The 20,571-nt window shown below is 40.5% G+C and overlaps 1 long non-coding RNA gene across 1 annotated transcript in view; it reads right to left on the reverse strand.

Moving 5' to 3' along the window:
* LOC116487361 overlaps positions 1-16,610 on the reverse strand; it is a 28,071-nt gene extending 11,461 nt beyond the window's left edge. Inside the window, exon 1 of the long non-coding RNA XR_004253074.1 lies at positions 16,556-16,610. This is a non-coding gene — a long non-coding RNA (uncharacterized LOC116487361). The remainder of the gene's footprint in view (positions 1-16,555) is intronic.
* Between the last annotated feature and the right edge of the window lie 3,961 nt (positions 16,611-20,571).

A 20,571-nucleotide genomic window follows, 5' to 3' on the forward strand; every position in this document is an offset into this window, starting at 1 on the left:
TGTCGTCCTGCAGGACAAGCGGGGATGGTGTGGCCACCAGGGGAGCAGAAAGGCCAGGGTGGTTAAGAGATGGGGTGTTCTCTGTCACAGGACTTACAGCTCTTTTAAGAAGCAGAGCTCTGAAAGTGCAGGTTCCATGAGATGGTACACCACAATGGAAAAATGGAATTTAACATTGCTTGACCCAAAATAAAATGTTTAGGTCAGTGTCGCGTTAAGGGGTGTAGCTGATTAACCGTTACGGGCCCGGTCAGATTCAGGATACTGAACCAGTCGGACATTCACCAAAATGAAATGCTCCTTTAAAAACAGCATATGAGTCAGTATAGATATGAGTAGCACCATGTTGTGCAGCTAATAAAACTGCTCGGAGTTCCCCTACCTGTGCACTGCCTTCACCGGTTTCAATCAATTTCTCTCCTGTTGCTACTTCCAATGCCACAGCCTTGTATTTCCACTTATTGTTTTCCCTATGAGACGAGGCATCTGTAAACCATACTCCTGTAAGATCACTGTCTTTCTTTAGAGGGGGTGCTTCCTGGATCGGGGATGGTTTGGTCGGTGGAAGCTGAAACAGGAGTGTACTATCTATATCCTTTTGTAGTTTGGATATTTTAGTATTACCCTCAGTGATTGGCATAATCTCACTAATACCTTCTAGATAGGCATACCATTTACGAACCGTGGGCTTCTGAGCAATGCCAGCAGGTGGTATTGTTCCTTTACGGACTACATCCAGGATACGGAAAGGTCCTCGGACGATCACATTCTGTTTTCTCCTTAATTGCTCTGTCTGTTTCACTGCTCGCACTAGAGACAATAATCCCTTCTCAAGATCCGAATACCTTCTTTCAGTATCATTGAAGGAGTGGGAGCTGAATTCTAATGGTCTCTCGGGTCCCTCTGGCCCCCTTTGCCATAAGTTACAATGAGAGCCATGTTCACTGAACCCCCACTCCACATGGATAGGGTCAGTAGGGTGTATGGGGCCAAGCTGTTGGAACAACCTCAATTCCTTTATTAATAATTCTATCGCATTAGTATGCTGTTCAGTCCACTCCCATGATTTTCCTTTCCTAAGCAAGTTATAGAGAGGGCGCGCAATGATAGCAAAACCTGGAATATGTTTACGCCAATAACTTAAAGCACCCAACACTTGTTGTAATTCTTTTACACTAGAAGGTCTTTGTCCATGTTCTATTTTTTCCAGCGTGTCCTGAGGAATAGAGGCAGCTCCATTTACCCACCATACTCCCAGGAATTTAACTTCCTGTGCAGGCCCTTGGCACTTTGAGTCGGGGATTTCCAATCCTAAATCAGTCAGTGTCTTCCGGATGTTTTCCATTGTGCCTCTTACACTTTCCTGATCCTTTCCCCCTATCAGGATATCATCTATATACTGATATACTATGTTATCCGGTGGAATAGGAATTTCTGCTAGAATTTTAGCCAAAGTATTATGGGCAATTGTGGGAGAATGCTTGTATCCTTGTGGAAGCCTATTAAAAGTATATTGGATTCCTTTCCAGGTGAAAGCAAACTGAGCTTTGTCCTGCTCAAGGAGAGGAATCATAAAAAACATATCTTTAACATCCAAAGCAGCCATCCAAGGATGGGCAGCGCCTTGTATTAATGTCACTATTTCTGCTATGTTTGGGACTGCAGCAGTTAAGGGTGCGGTGTTAGCATTTAACTGTCTGTAGTCCACGGTGAAGCGCCACTGCCCAGTTGATTTCTTTACTGGCCACACTGGTGAATTATAAGGTGAATGGGTCCTTTTAATAATGCCTCTTTCTTCCAATTCTGTCACCACCCCGTCAATCCCCATAAGTGCTGCTGTTGGCAACGGATATTGCCGAACGTTAGTAATTTTGGAGGGAGGTAAGGGTATAGATGTTTGTAGCAGGCTCAGTTTTACTGTGTCCGAATCCCTTTGATATGTCGCGAAACTCCACATCGTTCCATCAGGGAGTTTCCACATACGACCACGCAGTACATCAAATCCTAAAATATTAGTGTATGCAGCACCAACTAATACTTCTACCCTGGTTAATTTTTGTTCCTCTGGCAACCAGAGTGAAATTTTTGCAATAGGGCATTGTTTTTCCACACCATCGACTCCTGTAAATTTAACCCTGCGTCGACCAGGTGTTATGCCCAGGATCTGTGCGGTCTCATGTGTAATTACTGACATTTGGGCCCCAGTGTCAATAAGAAAATTTACCAATATTTTTCGGGGTCCAACAGGAATGGCAATGATAGGGTCAGATTGTTCATTAGAGAGCCATTGAATTGCTAATACCCGCCGAGCAGGGTGGCTCACTGCCCTCCCCGGGGATAGGAGTTTTTTTGCTGAGGTTCTGTTTTGTCAATTAAGCTTGGTGCTGAAGGTGTACATTCCTTACGGATGGGATTTTTTCCTGTTAGACAATCCCCTCCATCTGGAACATCTTTCTTACCTAGAGATTGGACTAATTTACGGAGGTCATCTACAGAGGCACCACGCATGAGTGGTCGGGATGCACCCAAAGCTAGGGCCTTACGCCAGAGCTCATCCCGTTCTTTATTAAATTTGAACCTGTTTTTAAAATTAGGGTATCTGGGATTTTTAGTGTGGATTTGCCGGACTCGCCGAGAGTGATCTTGGGGCTTAATACTGGATGAATTAATCCAGCCCATTCGGCGTCCGTATTTATCTAGGTCTTGGACAAATTCACTCCATGTGGGAATAGGAGAGTTTGGATTCCGCCTACGACCACGGTCACCATCCCTACGAGCAGCTTGTATGCGATCCTGGGTGTTTGCTACAAACATCTTAAGACAATCAGGGAGTCCACGAATGAGAGGAGTTAACCGAACTGGATCAATGGGAGCCAACATCGGGGATTTCCTAAATTCATCTCTTTCATATATCGCCTGAATACAGGCTGCTTTTTGTACTGCTACAGCCAGGTCAGAATAGCCTGTAGCTCTAATTTCCAGGGGTTCCCCTCTCTCTTGGGGATCTATACCACCTGCCCAATATGCCGCTCGTGCAGTGATAGAGTAGCTATGGTCTCCTGGTGTGGTGGTTAAAAACACTCCAGGTCCCCAAAAGCCACCTGCTTCTTCCTCACTCAACATAATTCGATCTCCTCCTTCAAGAGAAACTCGCCACACATACTCCACCTCTGATTCCTAATGTTTTTCCCGTCTCCCTTTCAAAGGCCAATGATGACTTCAACACCTCATTCTCTGATTTCAAAGCTGTATGTTCCGCATCAGAGATCAGTTTGGGAGCAGGAGTTTCCTTAGCTTTTTGCCGAGCACAAGACAAACAGGCTCCTAACACAGCACAAATTGCACCTTTACCCTTTCTTTGACCAATCTTTCGTGAAGCCTGACAATGCTCAATGCACTCTACCACTTTTTCCTCATCTTTCCAAAACCTTTGGGCCCACTCCTTCCCCGCCTGGGAAGGGGCACACTTGTATTTTTGCAGAAGTTTATCCATAGCAATCCTGCCGACTACGCCAATTTTACTGTCGCGTTAAGGGGTGTAGCTGATTAACCGTTACGGGCCCGGTCAGATTCAGGATACTGAACCAGTCGGACATTCACCAAAAACACATTAACCGCCTGGGGGTCCAGTCAGACATTCACCAAAAACGCATTAACGGCCTGGGGGTCCGTTCAGACATTCACCAAAAACGCATTAACCATCTGGGGGTCCGCTCGGACATTCACCAAAAATGCATTAACCGCCTGGGGGTCTGGTTAGATTCAGAACACTGAACTATCACGGATAACCACCCTCACCCTCGTTGCACTCAATGAGAGTTATCACAATGCAATCAAGTATGGTTTATTACAGCAACAGATAATCAGGTTCTTTTGGATTGCCGGCGATAGTGACTGTCTGCAAAGCAAGCTAGTATGCATAAAATACACAGGTGTTATAGGTGTTATGGGTGTTACAGATGTTATAGATGTTATAGATGTTGCAGGTGTTACAGATGTTACAGGTGTTACAGATGTTACAGGTGTTATAGATGTTACAGGTGTTATAGATGTTACAGGTGCGCAGCCTAGAAATAAACGCGTTAAAAGGATCAAAGACTCTATAGAGATTTATAAGCAAGTATTTAGATCTCACCCAAAGGCGTCCCAATGGGGGGGAAGAGAGGCTCAGCCCGTCGACTGATCCCAGGAATCAGGAGGTCCTAAGGATGTTGTCCTCGGGATGGTATCTCCCCTGACGGTGGTATCTTCCCTAACATCCCCTTTCTCTTGGGCCAATTTATATTATTTTCTATCTTTTAGGTGGAGCTTGAGTGGCTCTAGTCAAGCATATCTTAGTTATGATTGGTGTAAAGTTTTCCCGTCTCCGTTTAAAGTAATAGGCTCCGAGAAATTCAGAGCGCATGCTCAGTGAGGGGTGGTCGCACCTTGGAGGCGGGTAGCTTTTGGGATGGAGGTGTGTTTTGGTATTATAATGATATTATAATGAGCAAAAAGTACACTAGGGTACAGCATTTGTCAAAACATGACAGGTCTTTGGCTTAGGGTGGCAAAAAGTGCAGCTGTGTGCACAAGAACAATCGAGGCCCCATCTGATTACAGAGCCTAGCCGTGGTGTCTCCATTCCACTCTACACTCCGTGCTGTTCCTTAGAGCTAGCATACCAAGTTTCCCCAGCGCGATAGCATCAAAGGTTGGGAGCCTAGGGAACACTCAAATAATGCAGTTATGCCCTACCCTGAAAGCCTCTTCAATGCTGTACCTTTTCCTTAAAAATGTGAATGTTAGTTTTATTTTCCTAGTTACTCCAGGCATTTACACCACAGGTCAGTCAGACACTGTGATTCATCTAAAAGTGATTGCAAATAAAATATTGGAAGGGAAGGGAAGGGAAGGGAAGGGAATTGTGAATAAAAAATATCTTGAACAATCTACTTTTCTTATTCTCTCATCCTTCTATATGTGTGTGTATTTAATCAAGATTGCAGCAAGAATCCACCTTGTGCACATCACTGATTTCTCCTCTTACTGCAGGCAGCCCTGCTAGTTGCTGAACTTTGGCCATCTGCTTGAGCCTAAGGGGCAGTGATATTAAATTAACCATAGTCTGACATTTCTTTGATAACTGACATTTGCACAGGCAAGTCTTCCATGCGCATGTGCACACTAGGAAATTAAAGTGTAAGGTAAATAAGATTATTGTTGCGTGTTTCTTCTCAAAAGCATATTGCAAGTCATTATCTCTCCCTCTAATGACTGAAATTCTGTGTGCAAAGCCAAGTAATTTAATTTACGTATCTCAAATGCATGCCATTTTGTTGTTGTTTCAGGGCCTGTACCGCATGCCTTGTGAATGAAATCATTTCATCGTCAAGAGCTGGCACAGCTGCGGGCAGATAACTCCTCTTGTCACGTTGGGAGAGCACAGATACACACCAGAAAGTGCTGCTCGTCCTGTCCCTCCAGAGCACTCTGGGCTATTTTCGGGGAACGCTTCTGCCACTCTGCAGATCTCTGCTTCCTCTGAAAGAAAACCCTGCTCTAGATTGAACTCAGTTATTGATCTCATCACATTCCCACCCGAGCCAACAGAAGTTTTTCTGTCTTCAGCGGTGGCAGCAAGATTAGGGCCACCATAATTGGATGAATTCCAAATGCATGGTTAGAAATCAGCAAGATGCTGAAACATCCTGTCCCTGTATCCACTAACAAGTGGCATAAGGCTGCTGGGTGAGTAGCTACCTCAAAAAAAAAAAATTATATTCAGGTAAAGAAGATGAGTTGATTGAAGTACATAAACTGGAGGATGAGGGACAAATACTGCATTCAATGTGGGTATGGCTGAGGATATCAGCATGGGATGCCAATGATGAGGAGCCCAGTCTGGTATGTCAGTTCACTCAAAGACAGGTGTCTACACAATACCCAGGTATGCACTGGGGAGCAGCTGTGTATTTCTCACAGCTTTCCTGTGCTGTGAGTTTATCATAAAGATGTTATTCTTTTTCTATACATAATGATGTTGAGATATCAAGTTTTAAGCATGGGCAGCAAAAAGTATTTGACAAGCACATACCACACTTATTCTGTCATAGACTCCATCTGTAAGGAAAGAGGAATAGGTAGGATGTTTTTTTTATTGTTATTATTTTTTTCCCCAGTGCTCAAACACACAGCCTTGAGATCAGAAAAGATTGCATTGTCCACATCATTAGGCACCACAACAGTGGGAATTTAGCACTTCAGAAATGACTTTTCAGTCTGGCCTTATTGTCTCCAAGGAATTCCTCACTGTATAATTTTTCTGCAGTTGTCTCTTCCTATGTAGAAGAGAAAAGAATTTGTCTCTCTTTGCTGCAAGTTGCAGTCCCTTCACTATCAGCTGATAAATGGTCTCAGATTTTATTATTTCTTCTTCTTTTGCTCCCAGGGTAACATCTCCTATCATCAGTGCCACCTGTGATTTCTCCAGTTTATAGAGTTTTATTTCCTCCAGATTTAGTTCCAACTGAGGGAAGTGTATATGTATCTTTTCATCACCCGAGCCCATTAATCTCTTCTGGAACAATAAGTCTCACTGAGACTTGCTGTGGTGAGTAAGGGAGAGTGGTTTGAGGGGCTTGCTAGATTTTGGTCCTCATGTTCTTTCCCCTCTCATTGGAAGGAGCTACAGGTGGTCACGTCTTGATTCTGAAGCAGGACAAACTGCTTGGCACATATGCTAGAATGCAGGGAAAATATATCATTTTGATAAAGACCTGCCACTGATTTTTCAGGATTTTTATGCCTTTGGTGTGATTTGCTAAAACTGTAGCCCAAAGATGGATTTCCAGATTACAGGAAATGTGAATACAAATCACCACTCACACTGAGCAGTTCTGCCTGAGAGCAAGCTCTGACTCTGGGGAGAACAGAAAATGCATGTCCCAAAGTGGGGGAGTCAGCTCCTGGAGCAGCAGGTCTCTCTTTCTGATGCTGAAGTTGCTCAGGATGCTCAATCAGTGATTGTCTCCTCAGATCCAGTGGCCACAAGGAAGGCAAAAATGCAGGATAGGTGCACTGTGACCTCATGTTTGGTAATCCCTGTCTTTCAGGGCAAGCCACACGGCTGTATGTTAGATGGCCCTCTTTTCTAAGGAAAGGTAAGTTAAAGAGACACCTTGATTACTTTACTACTGCTAGCACTTTATTGCTGCTCCCACCACTACCTCACTGCTCCCACCAGTAAGGTACGGTTGTCACAGGGCAGGAGAAAGCATCACTAGGAGTGGTTGTGAGTTGCTGAAATACACCTTGGTTTTGTGGTCCCTTTTTCCTCAGAACTTACATGAGATCCTATCAGAAAAATGGAGAATTCATCAGAAGGTACCTGTCGTCTCTGGACCACACAGCTGCTTGTTCTTGTACTGAGCAACATGCAGCAGTGTTTTACAATTTTGATACTGGAGTAAAATTAATTTTCTCCATTATAAAAGCTCTTCATTATTCAAATGAATGAAAGAAAGGGAAAATCTGATGGTCTGAAATATAAGCAATTAGTAACACTCCCATTTCCTCTCCATGTTCTTCAAGGTGATCCTTAACACATAAATTCTGAGTGTTTTTCTGGAGTGGAAAATGAGGAATTTTCTACAATCTCAGTGCAAATGGGTTTAAAAAAATCATCAAACGATATAAAGAAAGCCAGCAGTAGATATTCTGTGTGATGGATGATGTGGTGACTGACTGACAGCTCTCTCTGTGTTACTTGATCACACCCTTTACAAATAAGCTTTCCAAAATAGTGAGAATCTCAGCTTTTCAATAGCATGTTCAGATGTAGGGTCTCCTTTGCTAATGATGACATCAGAGATACTTCTGATTTCTTAACATTAGAAGGAAACAGATTCAGCTGAGCTGCCTTAGCATTATTTGATATGCTCTTAGATATGCTTGTTAACATCTGGGATGATAACAGTTAAATAGCAGTTCCTCCCAGTGTGAATAACAGGATTAGCTCCTGAAGCCTGCTCAGTAATATCAAATGCTCTGTTCGTTTTTTATTTTTCCTTTTTTTTTTTTTTTTTGGCATTTAGAGAGGTTGATGATTTTATTACCCAGTGTCTGAAAAATATTAATTAATATTACATCTTAAGTTTCCATGTCATTTGGATTGACACATCCAATTTCAATAGAATTTGGTCTTCATTTTCACCATGAAAATTTCATTTCCTGTGCTCACAGTATATGCCAGCCCGTATTCTCTGCTTCACATTCTTAAACAACAACAACAAAAAAACGTATAATGAAAATGTCATGTTCTTCTCACTATTCTTGCAATCACAACTACTTCCTTGAGGTTTTACTCTTAACTAAAAGTCTTCTATTTCTTTCAGTTATGAAATACTGTAACTTCCTGGGTATAAAAGATGAATAATTTACTCTTGCTTGGAAAGACGTTTGGCCCCTCAACAGCAGAAATGTATTGCTTCTGCAAGGTTTTGGCTGATAGGTTTTTTTCAGCTCCAAAAGCAGAAAAACTTCTGTATGCATTGTGCTGCTTTTGAACAGAGAACAAGAAGAAACAAATCCAGGTTTTAATCTGATTACTCAAACTAAGAAATGAAAACACAGTTTAAAATTGTGAAAGGTGTTGATGTTGTTGGTCACAAGTGCAGCTGTCTTGAGGAGTTTGGGGTTTGCGTTGTATGGGGCAAAATGGGCGCTGGCATCACAGTGTGTGATAAGCATTGTACAGTTAAATTTTTGCACTAGTAATATAAGATTGCCTTTGCCTAAACCAGGCTGGATGTAGCTCTTAACCATGGAAATTCTGGCAGCTCATTGCATTGTACGCGAGATTAATTCAAAGCTGAGTGCAAAACAAAAACATCTGCTTATTCACCAGTCTGGTCCTGCAGAAATGATCTTACTGTGTATCTCTGGGAAAGAATAGCCTCATTATGGAAACAAGCTGAAGAACTTCCCATAATCAGAGAGCCCTGATTCTCCCAGAGCTTTAAATTTTACTACTTCTTCTCCTTCTGTGCTCATTAAACATTAAGGAAAAAAAATTCAATGAACTAATAAATAGGAGTCTTTCTTTTAGGTGACCATCTGGTTCAGGTGGATAATTATCTTCTGACATCTGTTCAGTGCATGGACTGTATGGCAGTATTTAAATTGGTGATCTTAAGCCATTTTCCAGTGGACAAAAATATCTGAAGTAGCAACGACTTTCTGGGGGTCTTCAGGTCAAATAACGTGTCTTGTCTGGAAAGCATCCAGCCGCATTTGAATTTTAATGCTGCTAAATGGTAATGAACAAGCCAAATCTGCTTACTGGCAATTCAACTTGTCAAGAGATATGCTGTCTTCACCTATAACCTTGAAAATGCACAGTGAGGATGTTAAAAGGAAAGATTTCTGCATTCCACATCTCCATCTTATTGCCTGCATCATTGACCATGCCCCTCCAAGAGTCTACAACAATTTTCCTTCTCTTCCAAAGGAGAGTGACAAAATAATTTGCACAAAGACATGTTAGCACCTGCTTGGGTTTTCCAAACAAACATAGTTGAGCGTGTCTCAATTGTGAAATTTCAACAGTGGCTCCCATATGGTCTCCTGTTAACTCACTAGCTCCTGTCACTGTCAGGAGTGAAAAATGCTCTCTATTTGTCAGTGTTTTCTGATGAAATGCTCTCCACTGAAAATGCCATGTTGCTGAGAGTGAAAGTGGGAACAGGAGAGGGTCTTTATTTGATAAATACACCCAATTTAGAATGTTTTGGTTGAGAAGTTTCAACATGTCTTGCTTTAATACTTTCTAATATTTTTTTCTAGTCCAAAGCAGCTTTCAAATTGCAGGTAGTCTATACTAAAAAGGAATCAAAGTAGAAAGGAAAATCTAAACCTAATCTGAAAGTGTTTTTAAAAAATGATTTCATCCCAAATTACAGCAGTGGTATAAAACAGCTACCTGAGCAAACTCCTCTAAGTAAATCTATGATGAGTTTCTGAAGTTGTGTGGTTCCTGCCTTGGTGTTGTTCCCTGAGGGGTCTTCCCTGTAAATCCCCTATGGGAAAGTGTTCAGTGATAAGCTCAGCCTTCACCTTTGGGCAAATGTGTCAGCACATCTGGGATCTCTTTCATCCAGATTACAGGAAACAACACCACCTCTTTCTCTGGTTCTTGCCAGAGAAATGTTTTCCAATTATTTTGAACTATTAAAAAAGCAAACAAACAAACAAACAAAAAAACATGCATGGTTTAAAGTTAGAGTAGAAAGCAAGTTGATATCATTGGAGGAAAAAAAAATAATAAAATGAAAGTATTGGCTAGAAACATAATTCTTACTTTAGATATTATGTGGCTCCTTACATTCTCCTTACTGTTTCTCAGTACCCATTCTATCACACTGTGCAATATTTATTTAAGATAGTTTCAGAATATAATCTCTCTGTCTCACTATTCAAGAATGAGGGAATGGAATTTATTAAGTTTCTGGTATTTTACCTCTTCCTCAGAATGTTCACCTTCAGAGGGAAGGAGGGAGAAGACAAGTAGTTTTTAAGGTCTAGCAGTGCATAGCCATTAGGATCTAGGGTTCATGTAAACCAACTTACACAACATCGCAGACAGTGCTGCAAAACAGTATTTACTGAAAGAAAATTCAAGGCTTTTGCATAGGTCTCTTGGCAAAACTTCTCCCTAGAGAAATGTAGACAACAGCTCAGCTTCGTTTTTGCCTAGTTGTAAGTCCATAAGCTACCATGACAATTTTGAAATGCGAATTTCATGGACTGAAGCCCTGGATGTATTTAACCACCTTTAGAGATTTAAATAAAACCAGTATCTCTTCCTTCTTTAAGGTTTATGGAAATCCCATTTTATTGCCCAGCGGAACGGACTTTATCATGCTAAATCAGTGTAGCTCTTGACTGTGTTCATAGTGGCATTTCATTTGTCAGGGCTGTGAAATACTGCATTTTAAGGACAGTAATCACGCTATTACAATGTTGTTACTGTTCAAGTTCTGCCCAAGGTCCATTTGAGCTTATAGCATGATTTTGTGATCTAGCAATATAATAACACAAGAGTTAGTACAAAGTACTTATCTGAAAGCAAAAAATGACATTAACAAAACATGCAGGTGTCTCAATTAGATTCCAGCCTATGTACTTTAACGTTTTATTGCAGCGATTTTGTAATCTGGTTATCCTCGTAAATGTATTCATAACAGAATCTACAGTTAATTATTTGCTAAGGTAACTTTCATCTGTTTTTACCATGTTATCACAATGTCTTTTCAAATCTAGCTCACAGATTTAACCTGACAAATCAGATTGTATGCAAACAAGCAACATAGATATGTAGATAAATGTTATACTATATGCAGTAAAACTGCATAACTTCTTTCTTAAATCCCAGGGGTTTATTTTTCAATGATTTAGTCATGGTAGATTGAGAAGGTGTAGGTCATTTTCAGATGGCTAAACATAAACACATATATTTTCATCACAGTGATAACCTCCTGTCTGAGCCTTGTTACACAAAGCATTTGCCTATGCTTTTCTATCTCACTTTAATTGGAGGCAACTGTTCCAGCTGGACTGGCTGTCTTATACAGAAGATGATGACGTTGTTAACAGGATACAGGTTCCTCAAACCATCTGTCTCTAATGGCAAGATGCAGGGCTATCTTCATCATCTTCCTATTGGCTGGGGTTTTCAATGGCAATGAAGATAACATTTCTGTTCGTGTTTCATCTGATCTGGTAGCCAAACACACTCAAGCTTTTCTGATAACTCTAATGTTCTTACAATGAGGTTTAATTAATGACCTAACTTTTCTCAGTCTGTGATATCTTGTCAGTATTATACTTCCATAGAGACATGCAAAGGTAATAAAATAAAAATTGTGGTATCCAAAGGTGTTTGCATGTAGCTCATACAGTAATTGTTCCTCTGGGCTTACACCACTGAATTCTGCTTTCCTTTTGCAGTGGGTGTGCTGCTGTGCTTGCCTGGGACCCTGGTGCAAACCTAACAACAGTCTCAGGGCATCAGTGGTCACAACTTCAAAAAACATGGGTCACAAACCAGAATAGCATGAAACTGACTTAAAAATAGAATTAAGAGCAACAATTGACGTGGACCAGCAATATTCTACCTTCTTTAGTTTCTACTGCCCAGTTTTTGACTTACTTTTCATTTTGGAATGTCAGTATGGGTTGCTTGCAAAAAAGTTGCAACTCTGGCTTTTGTGAAGCTGCTTTGACTTCCAACTTTTGTTGTCTACTTCACACTCCTGTTCCAATGGACACTGTGTGAAACCTTGCCCCAGATGACAGCATCCTGGCAGACGTCCTCCACTCCCCTTGTACACTGAAAGCTCACTCCAGCCTGCTGGAGGCAAGTTTTCCTCCCCACTGGTTAATTAATATGCGCTTAATATAGTGATCTTCTGAAATACATTTGTTTTTCCTTCAGGATAACAAATTTCATATCCCTAAGCTACTGCCTGTTCCCCTGTCACTTCAGAATGGCCCCTTTGTAGCCCAACGGGGCTGAGAGTAGGTGGCCTCACTTCAGCAGCATCAGCTTCTTCCATCAGGAGGATCAGGAGAGCCTTGGAAAAAAGGGAAGCCTGGGATATGGGGGATTATGGCAAAGTCCTAATACTGCTACCAGTAGTCTTGAAGGAATACATTATCTGCCATTTTTTTTCTGGAAAGAGATAACACACTAATTGGGATTTTTATTAACTTGCTTGATACATTGGGTCCTTTGCTGGAAATAGAGCAGTGGGTGCAATTAACATGTTCTTGGCTGTTGTTGGTTTCTTTCTCTTTATAGTTGTCTTGAAGAAGATCAGAATTAAGAATGAAAAATTACTAAAATACAAAGCTCTAAAAGCTGTATGTAGCTTCAGCTGTCTTGCAGACTCTAAATGAAGTAAGAAACAGCTTAAGGAGACAGCTAACACTGTTGAGGTTGCTCTGGTACAAGACATGTAGTAGGAATGTTATGCTCCTAAAGAACTAATTCCATGAACATACTTGTGAAGAACCTCTATTCTGTCTTTTCTCCTAGAGGAAATGTTTAATTGTGAAAGAGGCAAGTAAGCTAAACAATAAGTATAGCAGCCTAAGTGGCTAGGAGACATGGAGATGATGCCACAAGTTAGGTGACAACTGGATGTTGGCAAGGGCATGGACGGATGACAGAGGGAGGCAGATGGAAAGGGCTGAAAGAGGGTGAGGAGCTTTCCATGGGTTCATGTCGACAGAAAACCATATCCTTAGGATGCTATGGAGTGATCTGTTCCATAGTCTACATCTAAGTAGAGAGAAACACACTGTTGTCCAGGATTTGCAGTAGAAAATTGGAAAGCATTTTACTCCTAAAAGGACAAGTTTCACACTGTTAAGATCAGCTCAAATCACATGCTGGGGAATGTAATCACTATCCTAAAGAAATATGTTTCCCAGCAAAGGCTAGTTTATAGGCAGTGGGTATTTAAAGATGCTCCTGACTAAAAAATATTGGACTTTTGTCTATGTGCTTCTCAAACTTTGAGAACATTCTGAGAATCCTAGGGCCAGGAAAAGGAAAAATGAAGGTCTGTGGTCATCACAAGACTGCATAATTTTTTTTCTATTGCATTTTCTGAGATTCTGGTTTCAATTCCTGTAGCTGAAGGATGTGTGAGTTATCTGAGAACTGGGAGCAGTGTGTAACCAGCAGCTCACTCTTGGCCATCACAAAGGCTTAGCAGAAACTATTGTGTCTTAGTAAAAGCTGAAAGTAAAAGAAGTCGGTATGGCAGCATCATAAATAGTGAACAGAAAAAATATCACTGTTACCTACAGAAGCAGTTACTGAAATTTTGTTACTGCTGTTGTTGTTTCATAAATCAATGAGCTATTTTTATTCTAAACAAAAGGCAAACTTAAGGACTTGATTATTTTTCAAAGTTATTGAAGTTGCAGGTGTTAGCACAATTTCTATCTGTGTGCGTATACATTTTTAACTAAAGTGAAATCTCACTGCTCTTGAAAGGAAATGTATTGCAATCAAACCATACAGGCACTTTTTAATCCTGTGCAATCAGTTGAAAGAACAAACATGATCACAGAAGTCAAACAATTTGTGTCATTGTGCTGTTTAGAGCTGTCTCTTCTGAAAAGAGAAAAATACATATATTTATATATATAAAGTGAATGATATGATATCAGTTTAGTATAATGTGGAAATCAGGGGTGAGGTTTTGACCAATTTATTAATTAAAACTGTTTTGAGGTGGAGACTGATCAGTTTATGTGCAGTATTAAACAACTCCTTTCCATGGGACTATCTCAGAGTGCTCTTTCCTGTCCTGAAGGTTTTCTTTGTGCTTAGCTTTGAAAGTGGCACAAAAAAAAAAACAAAAACAAACAAACAAAAAAAAAAGAATTGTACTTTTTATAGTTAATACCATACATCATACATATCTGGTCTCTGAGACTATATAAGTGCCACAATTAAAGCCCCTTGTTTGAATTCTAACTTGCTTGGGTGTTACAAAATGGCTCTGGCCAACTATTTGGGCTCAGAGATATGAGCAAGCTGTCATGCAATGATGTAGATGAAAAACAACTAGTTATGCAAATTTAAATTACCTCACACTTGCCCCAGAATAAATGCATGTCCAGACACCTACCACTAATCAGATGCTACTAAGCATTAAGCAGTTACTCCACGGTAAACTGTCGTTATGCTGAAACCCACAGAAATACAGGATCTTGCTCTTGCAAGTATATTTCTTGAAAAACACCAACTTGTCTGGTAATTTTAGGTTTTCTCTACAGCCAAGAGACAGGTCTCAGTGTTTCCTACCTCAGTAAATACTAATTGCTGAATAAATTCCATCTGAAAATAAACACAAGCTTGAAAGATCTGTAATTTGCTTAGAGTACAGTAACAAAAATTGTATCTTACATTCATGCACAACTGGATGCAGTGCAGACACAGCAATTGTCCTTAGGTCTGAAAGAAAAAGAGTTACTATCTTTAAGCATACAATAGCAGCTACCCTGGAGGCATGGCCCTTGTGTGCAGTAACTCCAATAGCAATCAGAAAGTCCATGGTGAAACCATCTGGACCAGCTGGAAACCAGGCAAGTGATAGTCCTGGAAAGAAACTGGGAAGGGAGAAGCACCCCATAACAGGAAGATCTGTCACCTGAGTCCCACGGGAAGCCATTCAATCATAGAATCATAGAATATCCCGAGTTGGAAGGGACCCATAAGGATCATCAAGTCCAACTCCTGCCACTGCACAGGTCTACCCAAAAGTTTAGATTAAAAGTTTTTTTACCTCCCCCCCCCGAAAAAAAAAAAAAAAGTTTTTTTTTTTACCCAAAAGTTTAGTGAAGGTGTTTGGCTGCAAAATACACAGGGAGTCCATGTAGTTTTATGGACCCAACCCAGAGGTTAATATGGTAGTACCCTAGAAGGAGAAAGAACCAGGCTGATGGACACCTTTGGTTAACTGCCAAGAAAGATTTGTGTCTCTAACAGCATCACCTAGAGCCACCTGGTGACCGAGGCAGGATGGCTGCAGGGTGTTTTTGTTGTCTCTGAGTGAAGATAGAAGGGAGCAACATCGTATGTACCTATCACAAATCAGCAAAACAAGAAAAGGTGGCACTGGTCTGGGAAACCAGCCAAAACTTGCCACAAGGCTGGCAGTGGAAGATTTCAGTTTGTTGGTTGGTTCATTTTTGTTGTGAGAGCAGATGAGAATTTTCAAGAGTGGAAGATATTTTCTGTGAAAGTGATTTTACATGATAAAATTTATTAGGTTAAGGAATCAGTTGAGAGAGAGCAACAGAATAAGCTATGGACTCCAAAAATCAGGCTAAGAAACTAAGAAACTGATGGAAAGAACTCTAAAGAAAACCAATGGCTTTAAAGATAAATACAGAAGACTGACAAATATTTAAAAATATATGTAAAAACTGGCAAGTTTTCCCATTGCAAAGAAAAGGTAGGAGAATTAAAAATAGACCAGTAGAGTCATCTCAAGAGCCCTTTAAGACTTGAAAATCAAAAAGCTATCTTGAAAAATATGGAAAAAAAAAAGAGTGGATGGCCAGTACAAGGTGTAGGCAGAGTTGAAATTAAAGAAATTAACAATAAAAATGGTATGGAGGAAAAGTGGACTGCAGAAAAATAAAAGGAATCAAGAAAGAGATGTGCTAACTGGATTAAGAGAAAATAATAGACAAAATGTAGTCTAGGTCTACCACCAAATTGGAAAAAAAAAAAAAAAAAAAAAAAAAAAAAAGAGAGAGAGAGAAAGAAAAGAAAAAGCAAACAGCAATTCATTCAAAAAATGCATAAATGTTACATGTTTTCTTGGGCTCAGCTTTGTGTAAAAGGGTTAATTGCAATTATTTAATTATTGACTTTAATTTAAGAAGGGGATATGGGAACAGGAGAGGAGAGAGAGAAATAGTTTTTGACAAGACATATATTCAGGTTGTCTGATGAAGAGTAGAGGAAGAGGTAAAACAACAGGCTTACCTTTAAAAAGCAGAAAATATATGAACCCAGAAAATTACATATCCATCAGCTCAACTTCGATCCACTGAAAGAATAGATCTAGGAGATAATAGGGAATGAAAAGAGCCAGCACTGACTTGTAAATAATGCATCCTGTCGTACAAGCCTACTTCTTTTCTTTGGCAGGGTAGATGGCCTTGTGGCTGAAAGGGGTTGATATGATTCATTTTGATTTTAACGAGGCTCTCAGTGCTATTTTATCTGAGGTTCCTATAGCCTAAGTAGGGAAATATCCTGTAGATGCAATCACTAAAAGTGGGTGCAGGGCTGATTGATGAAGTCCTCTTCACAGAGGTAAATCAGGGATTCACTGTCACACTTCAAGGGCATTGAAGTGTGGTCCTACAAGGGTCAGAGTCATTAGCAGCCTCAAGATTGTGCTTAATAGCTGTGATGATGGAACAGAGAGCATGATCATCAGATCTGAGAATGACACCAACCTGAGGAAAGAGAAACTGCAAGGAAGGACAGGAATGTAAAGTGGTTTTCAGTGAGATAAAGCTCAATAAAGTCAAGTACAAAGTGCTAAATTCATTCGGAAGACTCTCATGTATAATGGGACATATCTGGCTGACTGTCAGCACTTCAGGAAAGAATCATACCCAGCTATAGAATGAAGTGATTAAAAAAATGGGGATTTTATTCAAGGATATATAAAAAAAATATTAGTAAGATTAGATCATACTTGTGGCTGTAGAAATCTAAAGCAGAGGTCAGCATCTTCTCAGACTGTTATAGACTGCATCACATCTGAAGGGTGTTATCTAGTGGAGCAATAAGGAAATGAGAAAGGGTCCAGAAGATACCACCAAGGATGTGAAGAAGTTTTCAGACATGATTTATGTGGGAAAGAGGAAGGAAATTAGGTCATTTTGTGATGCAAAAGTGAACAGACAGATGAATGAGACAACAGTCTGCAGTGATGTTATAATCTGATGGAAAGGGAAAGGTATGCTCAGGTGTTCTTCACAATACAACAGAAATCTGATTTCTGCTCAGAAAGAAGATTTAGGATGGATATTAGGAAAAAACATTCTAGCAGGAAGGTGAAGGATTGGGCACAAGCTAACTTGGGAAGTTACAAAAACTCCTGCTGTATAGGTTTTAAGAACATATTAGCTAAATATGCACTGGGAGCTGGCAAAGATAAAATCAGCCCTGCCTCAATGCAGACTATAATAGACCTAGGGGACTTCTTCTGACTGACTTTTCTGTAGCTGCCCTCCCTTTCCAGTGGTTTTGCCAGGTTGTCCCTCTGCCTAAGCTATCTGCAGTGGCTGTGTTTTTATCCCTCCTGTCTTCTCTAGGCTTCCTAGCTTCACTGGCTCCCATTGCTCCAGAAAATAAACAAACAAAAAGGCAATTGATGAGTAAAGCTATGGTAGGAAGTGCACAGCAACATTCCAAGCCTTGACCATCTTCAGATGTGAACAGTTACCCCCCCCACATCAAAGGCAGGTGCAGGATCTTCATGCATAACATCTGAACTGATGCAAGTATGCAAATATTTATGCACGTCCATGTATCTCCACTCATCTTCATTTTTTCAAGAATCTTAGAAGGCACATTAATGCAGCAGGTGACAGGTAGAGCTATAAATGACAGACATCACTGGGGAAAGGAGGTAGCTTCTTCATTGACCAGTCCTTGGGTCTGCATGATCTCAGAGCCTCTTGCAGCCAAAGGCAGGATGCTCTCTGGCAGATCAAAAACACTAGAGTTAGAAATAGCAGAGAAGCTTGAAATCTGGCTGCCAGGGCTGGAATTATGGCCCTGGTATTAAAGCTTCAAATACCAGACAATCTGAAGTCAAGTTTTCTGCACTCTGTGGTTTTCTTCTTTGAATGATATAAATAACTACAAAAAAGTATATCTTGGAGTGCTCTATGGACTGGCTGACATCACAGTTTAATGTGCTGATTAATATCGTTTCTCTATTTCCTCCTGTTATTGATCTCGCAGTAACAAAATGCAGAGGGGAAGACAGCCCATAGGTATCTTTTACAGTTACCCCACCACAGCAGTATCTCAAATCTTTTTGCTGTAATAGCTGTGCGTGTGCACATTCATCCCTGAAGGAAAATATTTCTCTTGTGTTTAAAAAATAGTTCTAAGAAATTCAACAAACAAAATGCTTTAATGCAGTGATAAGATTGTGTTGTGATAGTGTATGCCTTTTCACTGTGGGATTATTTATTTTTTTTTAAAGAACTACTTAGACATTTGACATCTGAGAAATAGAAACGATGCTTTAGAGGACACATTGCTACAGCCCTAACTCTCCTCAGCCATGTCCCAGTATAACCACAGAAGACATATTTGTGCTTTCTATTGCACAGGGTTGAACACGATTTACCTTCATTTGCCTTATGTTCAGCCATTTAGTCCTTCAAAAAAGTCTGCCCGTGCTAAACTGCATGAGCCCTTGACCCCATCAGTCTTATCCACATTATATCACACCATTACTGTACTTCCCATCAGTAAACCCACAGAGTGCTTTCAAATAATTCTCAATGGCTATAGCTGGTGTTAATGGCATAGGAAGGAAGTAAAGTTAAGGCAGCGTGGCTGTGCATTGCAGTGCAATATTTCTCAGTTTTCCAATATTTTTTGTGTTGCTGAGTTCAGTATTCTGGAAAGACAAGACTTATCACTCGGTGCTGATGAGCTCAAAAGGATTTATGAAAAAAAAAAAATACATGGCCTCTGAAATGATGGAATTTAAGTAGCATTGACCTAAGATGAATGTTCACAGGACATACACACTCTGTGATGCACTGCAGCATTTTAATGCTATGGCTACACCAGTGTGCTTTATTTCTCAGAGATACAAGAAGCTCACCTTAAAGTGACTGTGCAGACATGGTATTACCTTCAGCCAGGTATGTTGATACCACCTCAGGCAAAGAGTCAGAGTTTAACAAGCTTTTCACATGTACCGTAAGGCTACAGCCACCTCCTTATAGGAATATACTAGCAATTCTCTTCAGGTGTATTTCATGGCTGAATTTGCAATAATAAAAGGATTGACACTTTAGAGGACTTGCCATAAGAGCACCCCAAGACTCTCCCTCAGTGTTATTCACCTGAGAGACTCTTGTATCCCACTGGGCAAGTGGGTCAGTATGGAAGCAGAGGATGTTTGGAAGTTCATATAGAAAGCCGAGCTCAGAGTACCCTGGTGACTTTCTGCTATTTGATGAAGAGAAATTAGGCCCTCCTTCCCTGCAGTTCAGAGGAAGTCTAGACAAGGGAGTGATGATCCCCACAAAATCTGGGACTCAAACCTTATGTTTTGGCAAAATGTCTTAAAGAGCACAGATATTTTCTTGAAAGGAAGAGCAGTCTTGAATTTGATGAGTTCCATTTCCCTGAACCTCTGCTTGTGGAGTGCTCATTGCACACGGACACTTGTGCTGTCAGATTTAACTGGCTGAAACATTTGTACAGTTAGCTTTAAGCTCAGGCACATAAGCTGTCCTGCCAGGAGTGGTGCATTTGATGAGAGATGAAATAGTATTTGACGGCAGAAGGGTTGAATTCCCCAAAACCTCAGCCAAGACTCCTGCAGAAAGGCAATGAGATGAGACAGGACATGTTCACCTTCTACAAGAAGGGTGTCTGCAAGCATAATTGCATTGTGTTGGTGTCTGCAATACTGGCAGAAATTGGAGCTGAATACCCCTAGTTTTCCCTGGTGGATTATGTACAATGTAGTACAACGTTCAGCACAGCAGAGAGCTGGTCTTTTTTGAAAGCAGGTGCTATTCAGAAGGTCCCAGCACACTGATAATAAAAAATTTAGAAACAAACAAACAACAAAAACAAACAAATAATTAAATCCCAGAAGGAAAGAATGAAAGATAGGAAAGATAGGAGAGAAAGGGAGAGAGAGAAAGAGAGTGAGAGAAAGAGAGAAAGAGAGAAAGAGAGAAAGAGAGAAAGAGAGAGAGAGAGCGACAAAGAGAGAGCGACAG

Source organism: Aythya fuligula, chromosome 3 (assembly GCF_009819795.1).
Source record: "Aythya fuligula isolate bAytFul2 chromosome 3, bAytFul2.pri, whole genome shotgun sequence".
Taxonomy (NCBI): domain Eukaryota; kingdom Metazoa; phylum Chordata; class Aves; order Anseriformes; family Anatidae; genus Aythya; species Aythya fuligula.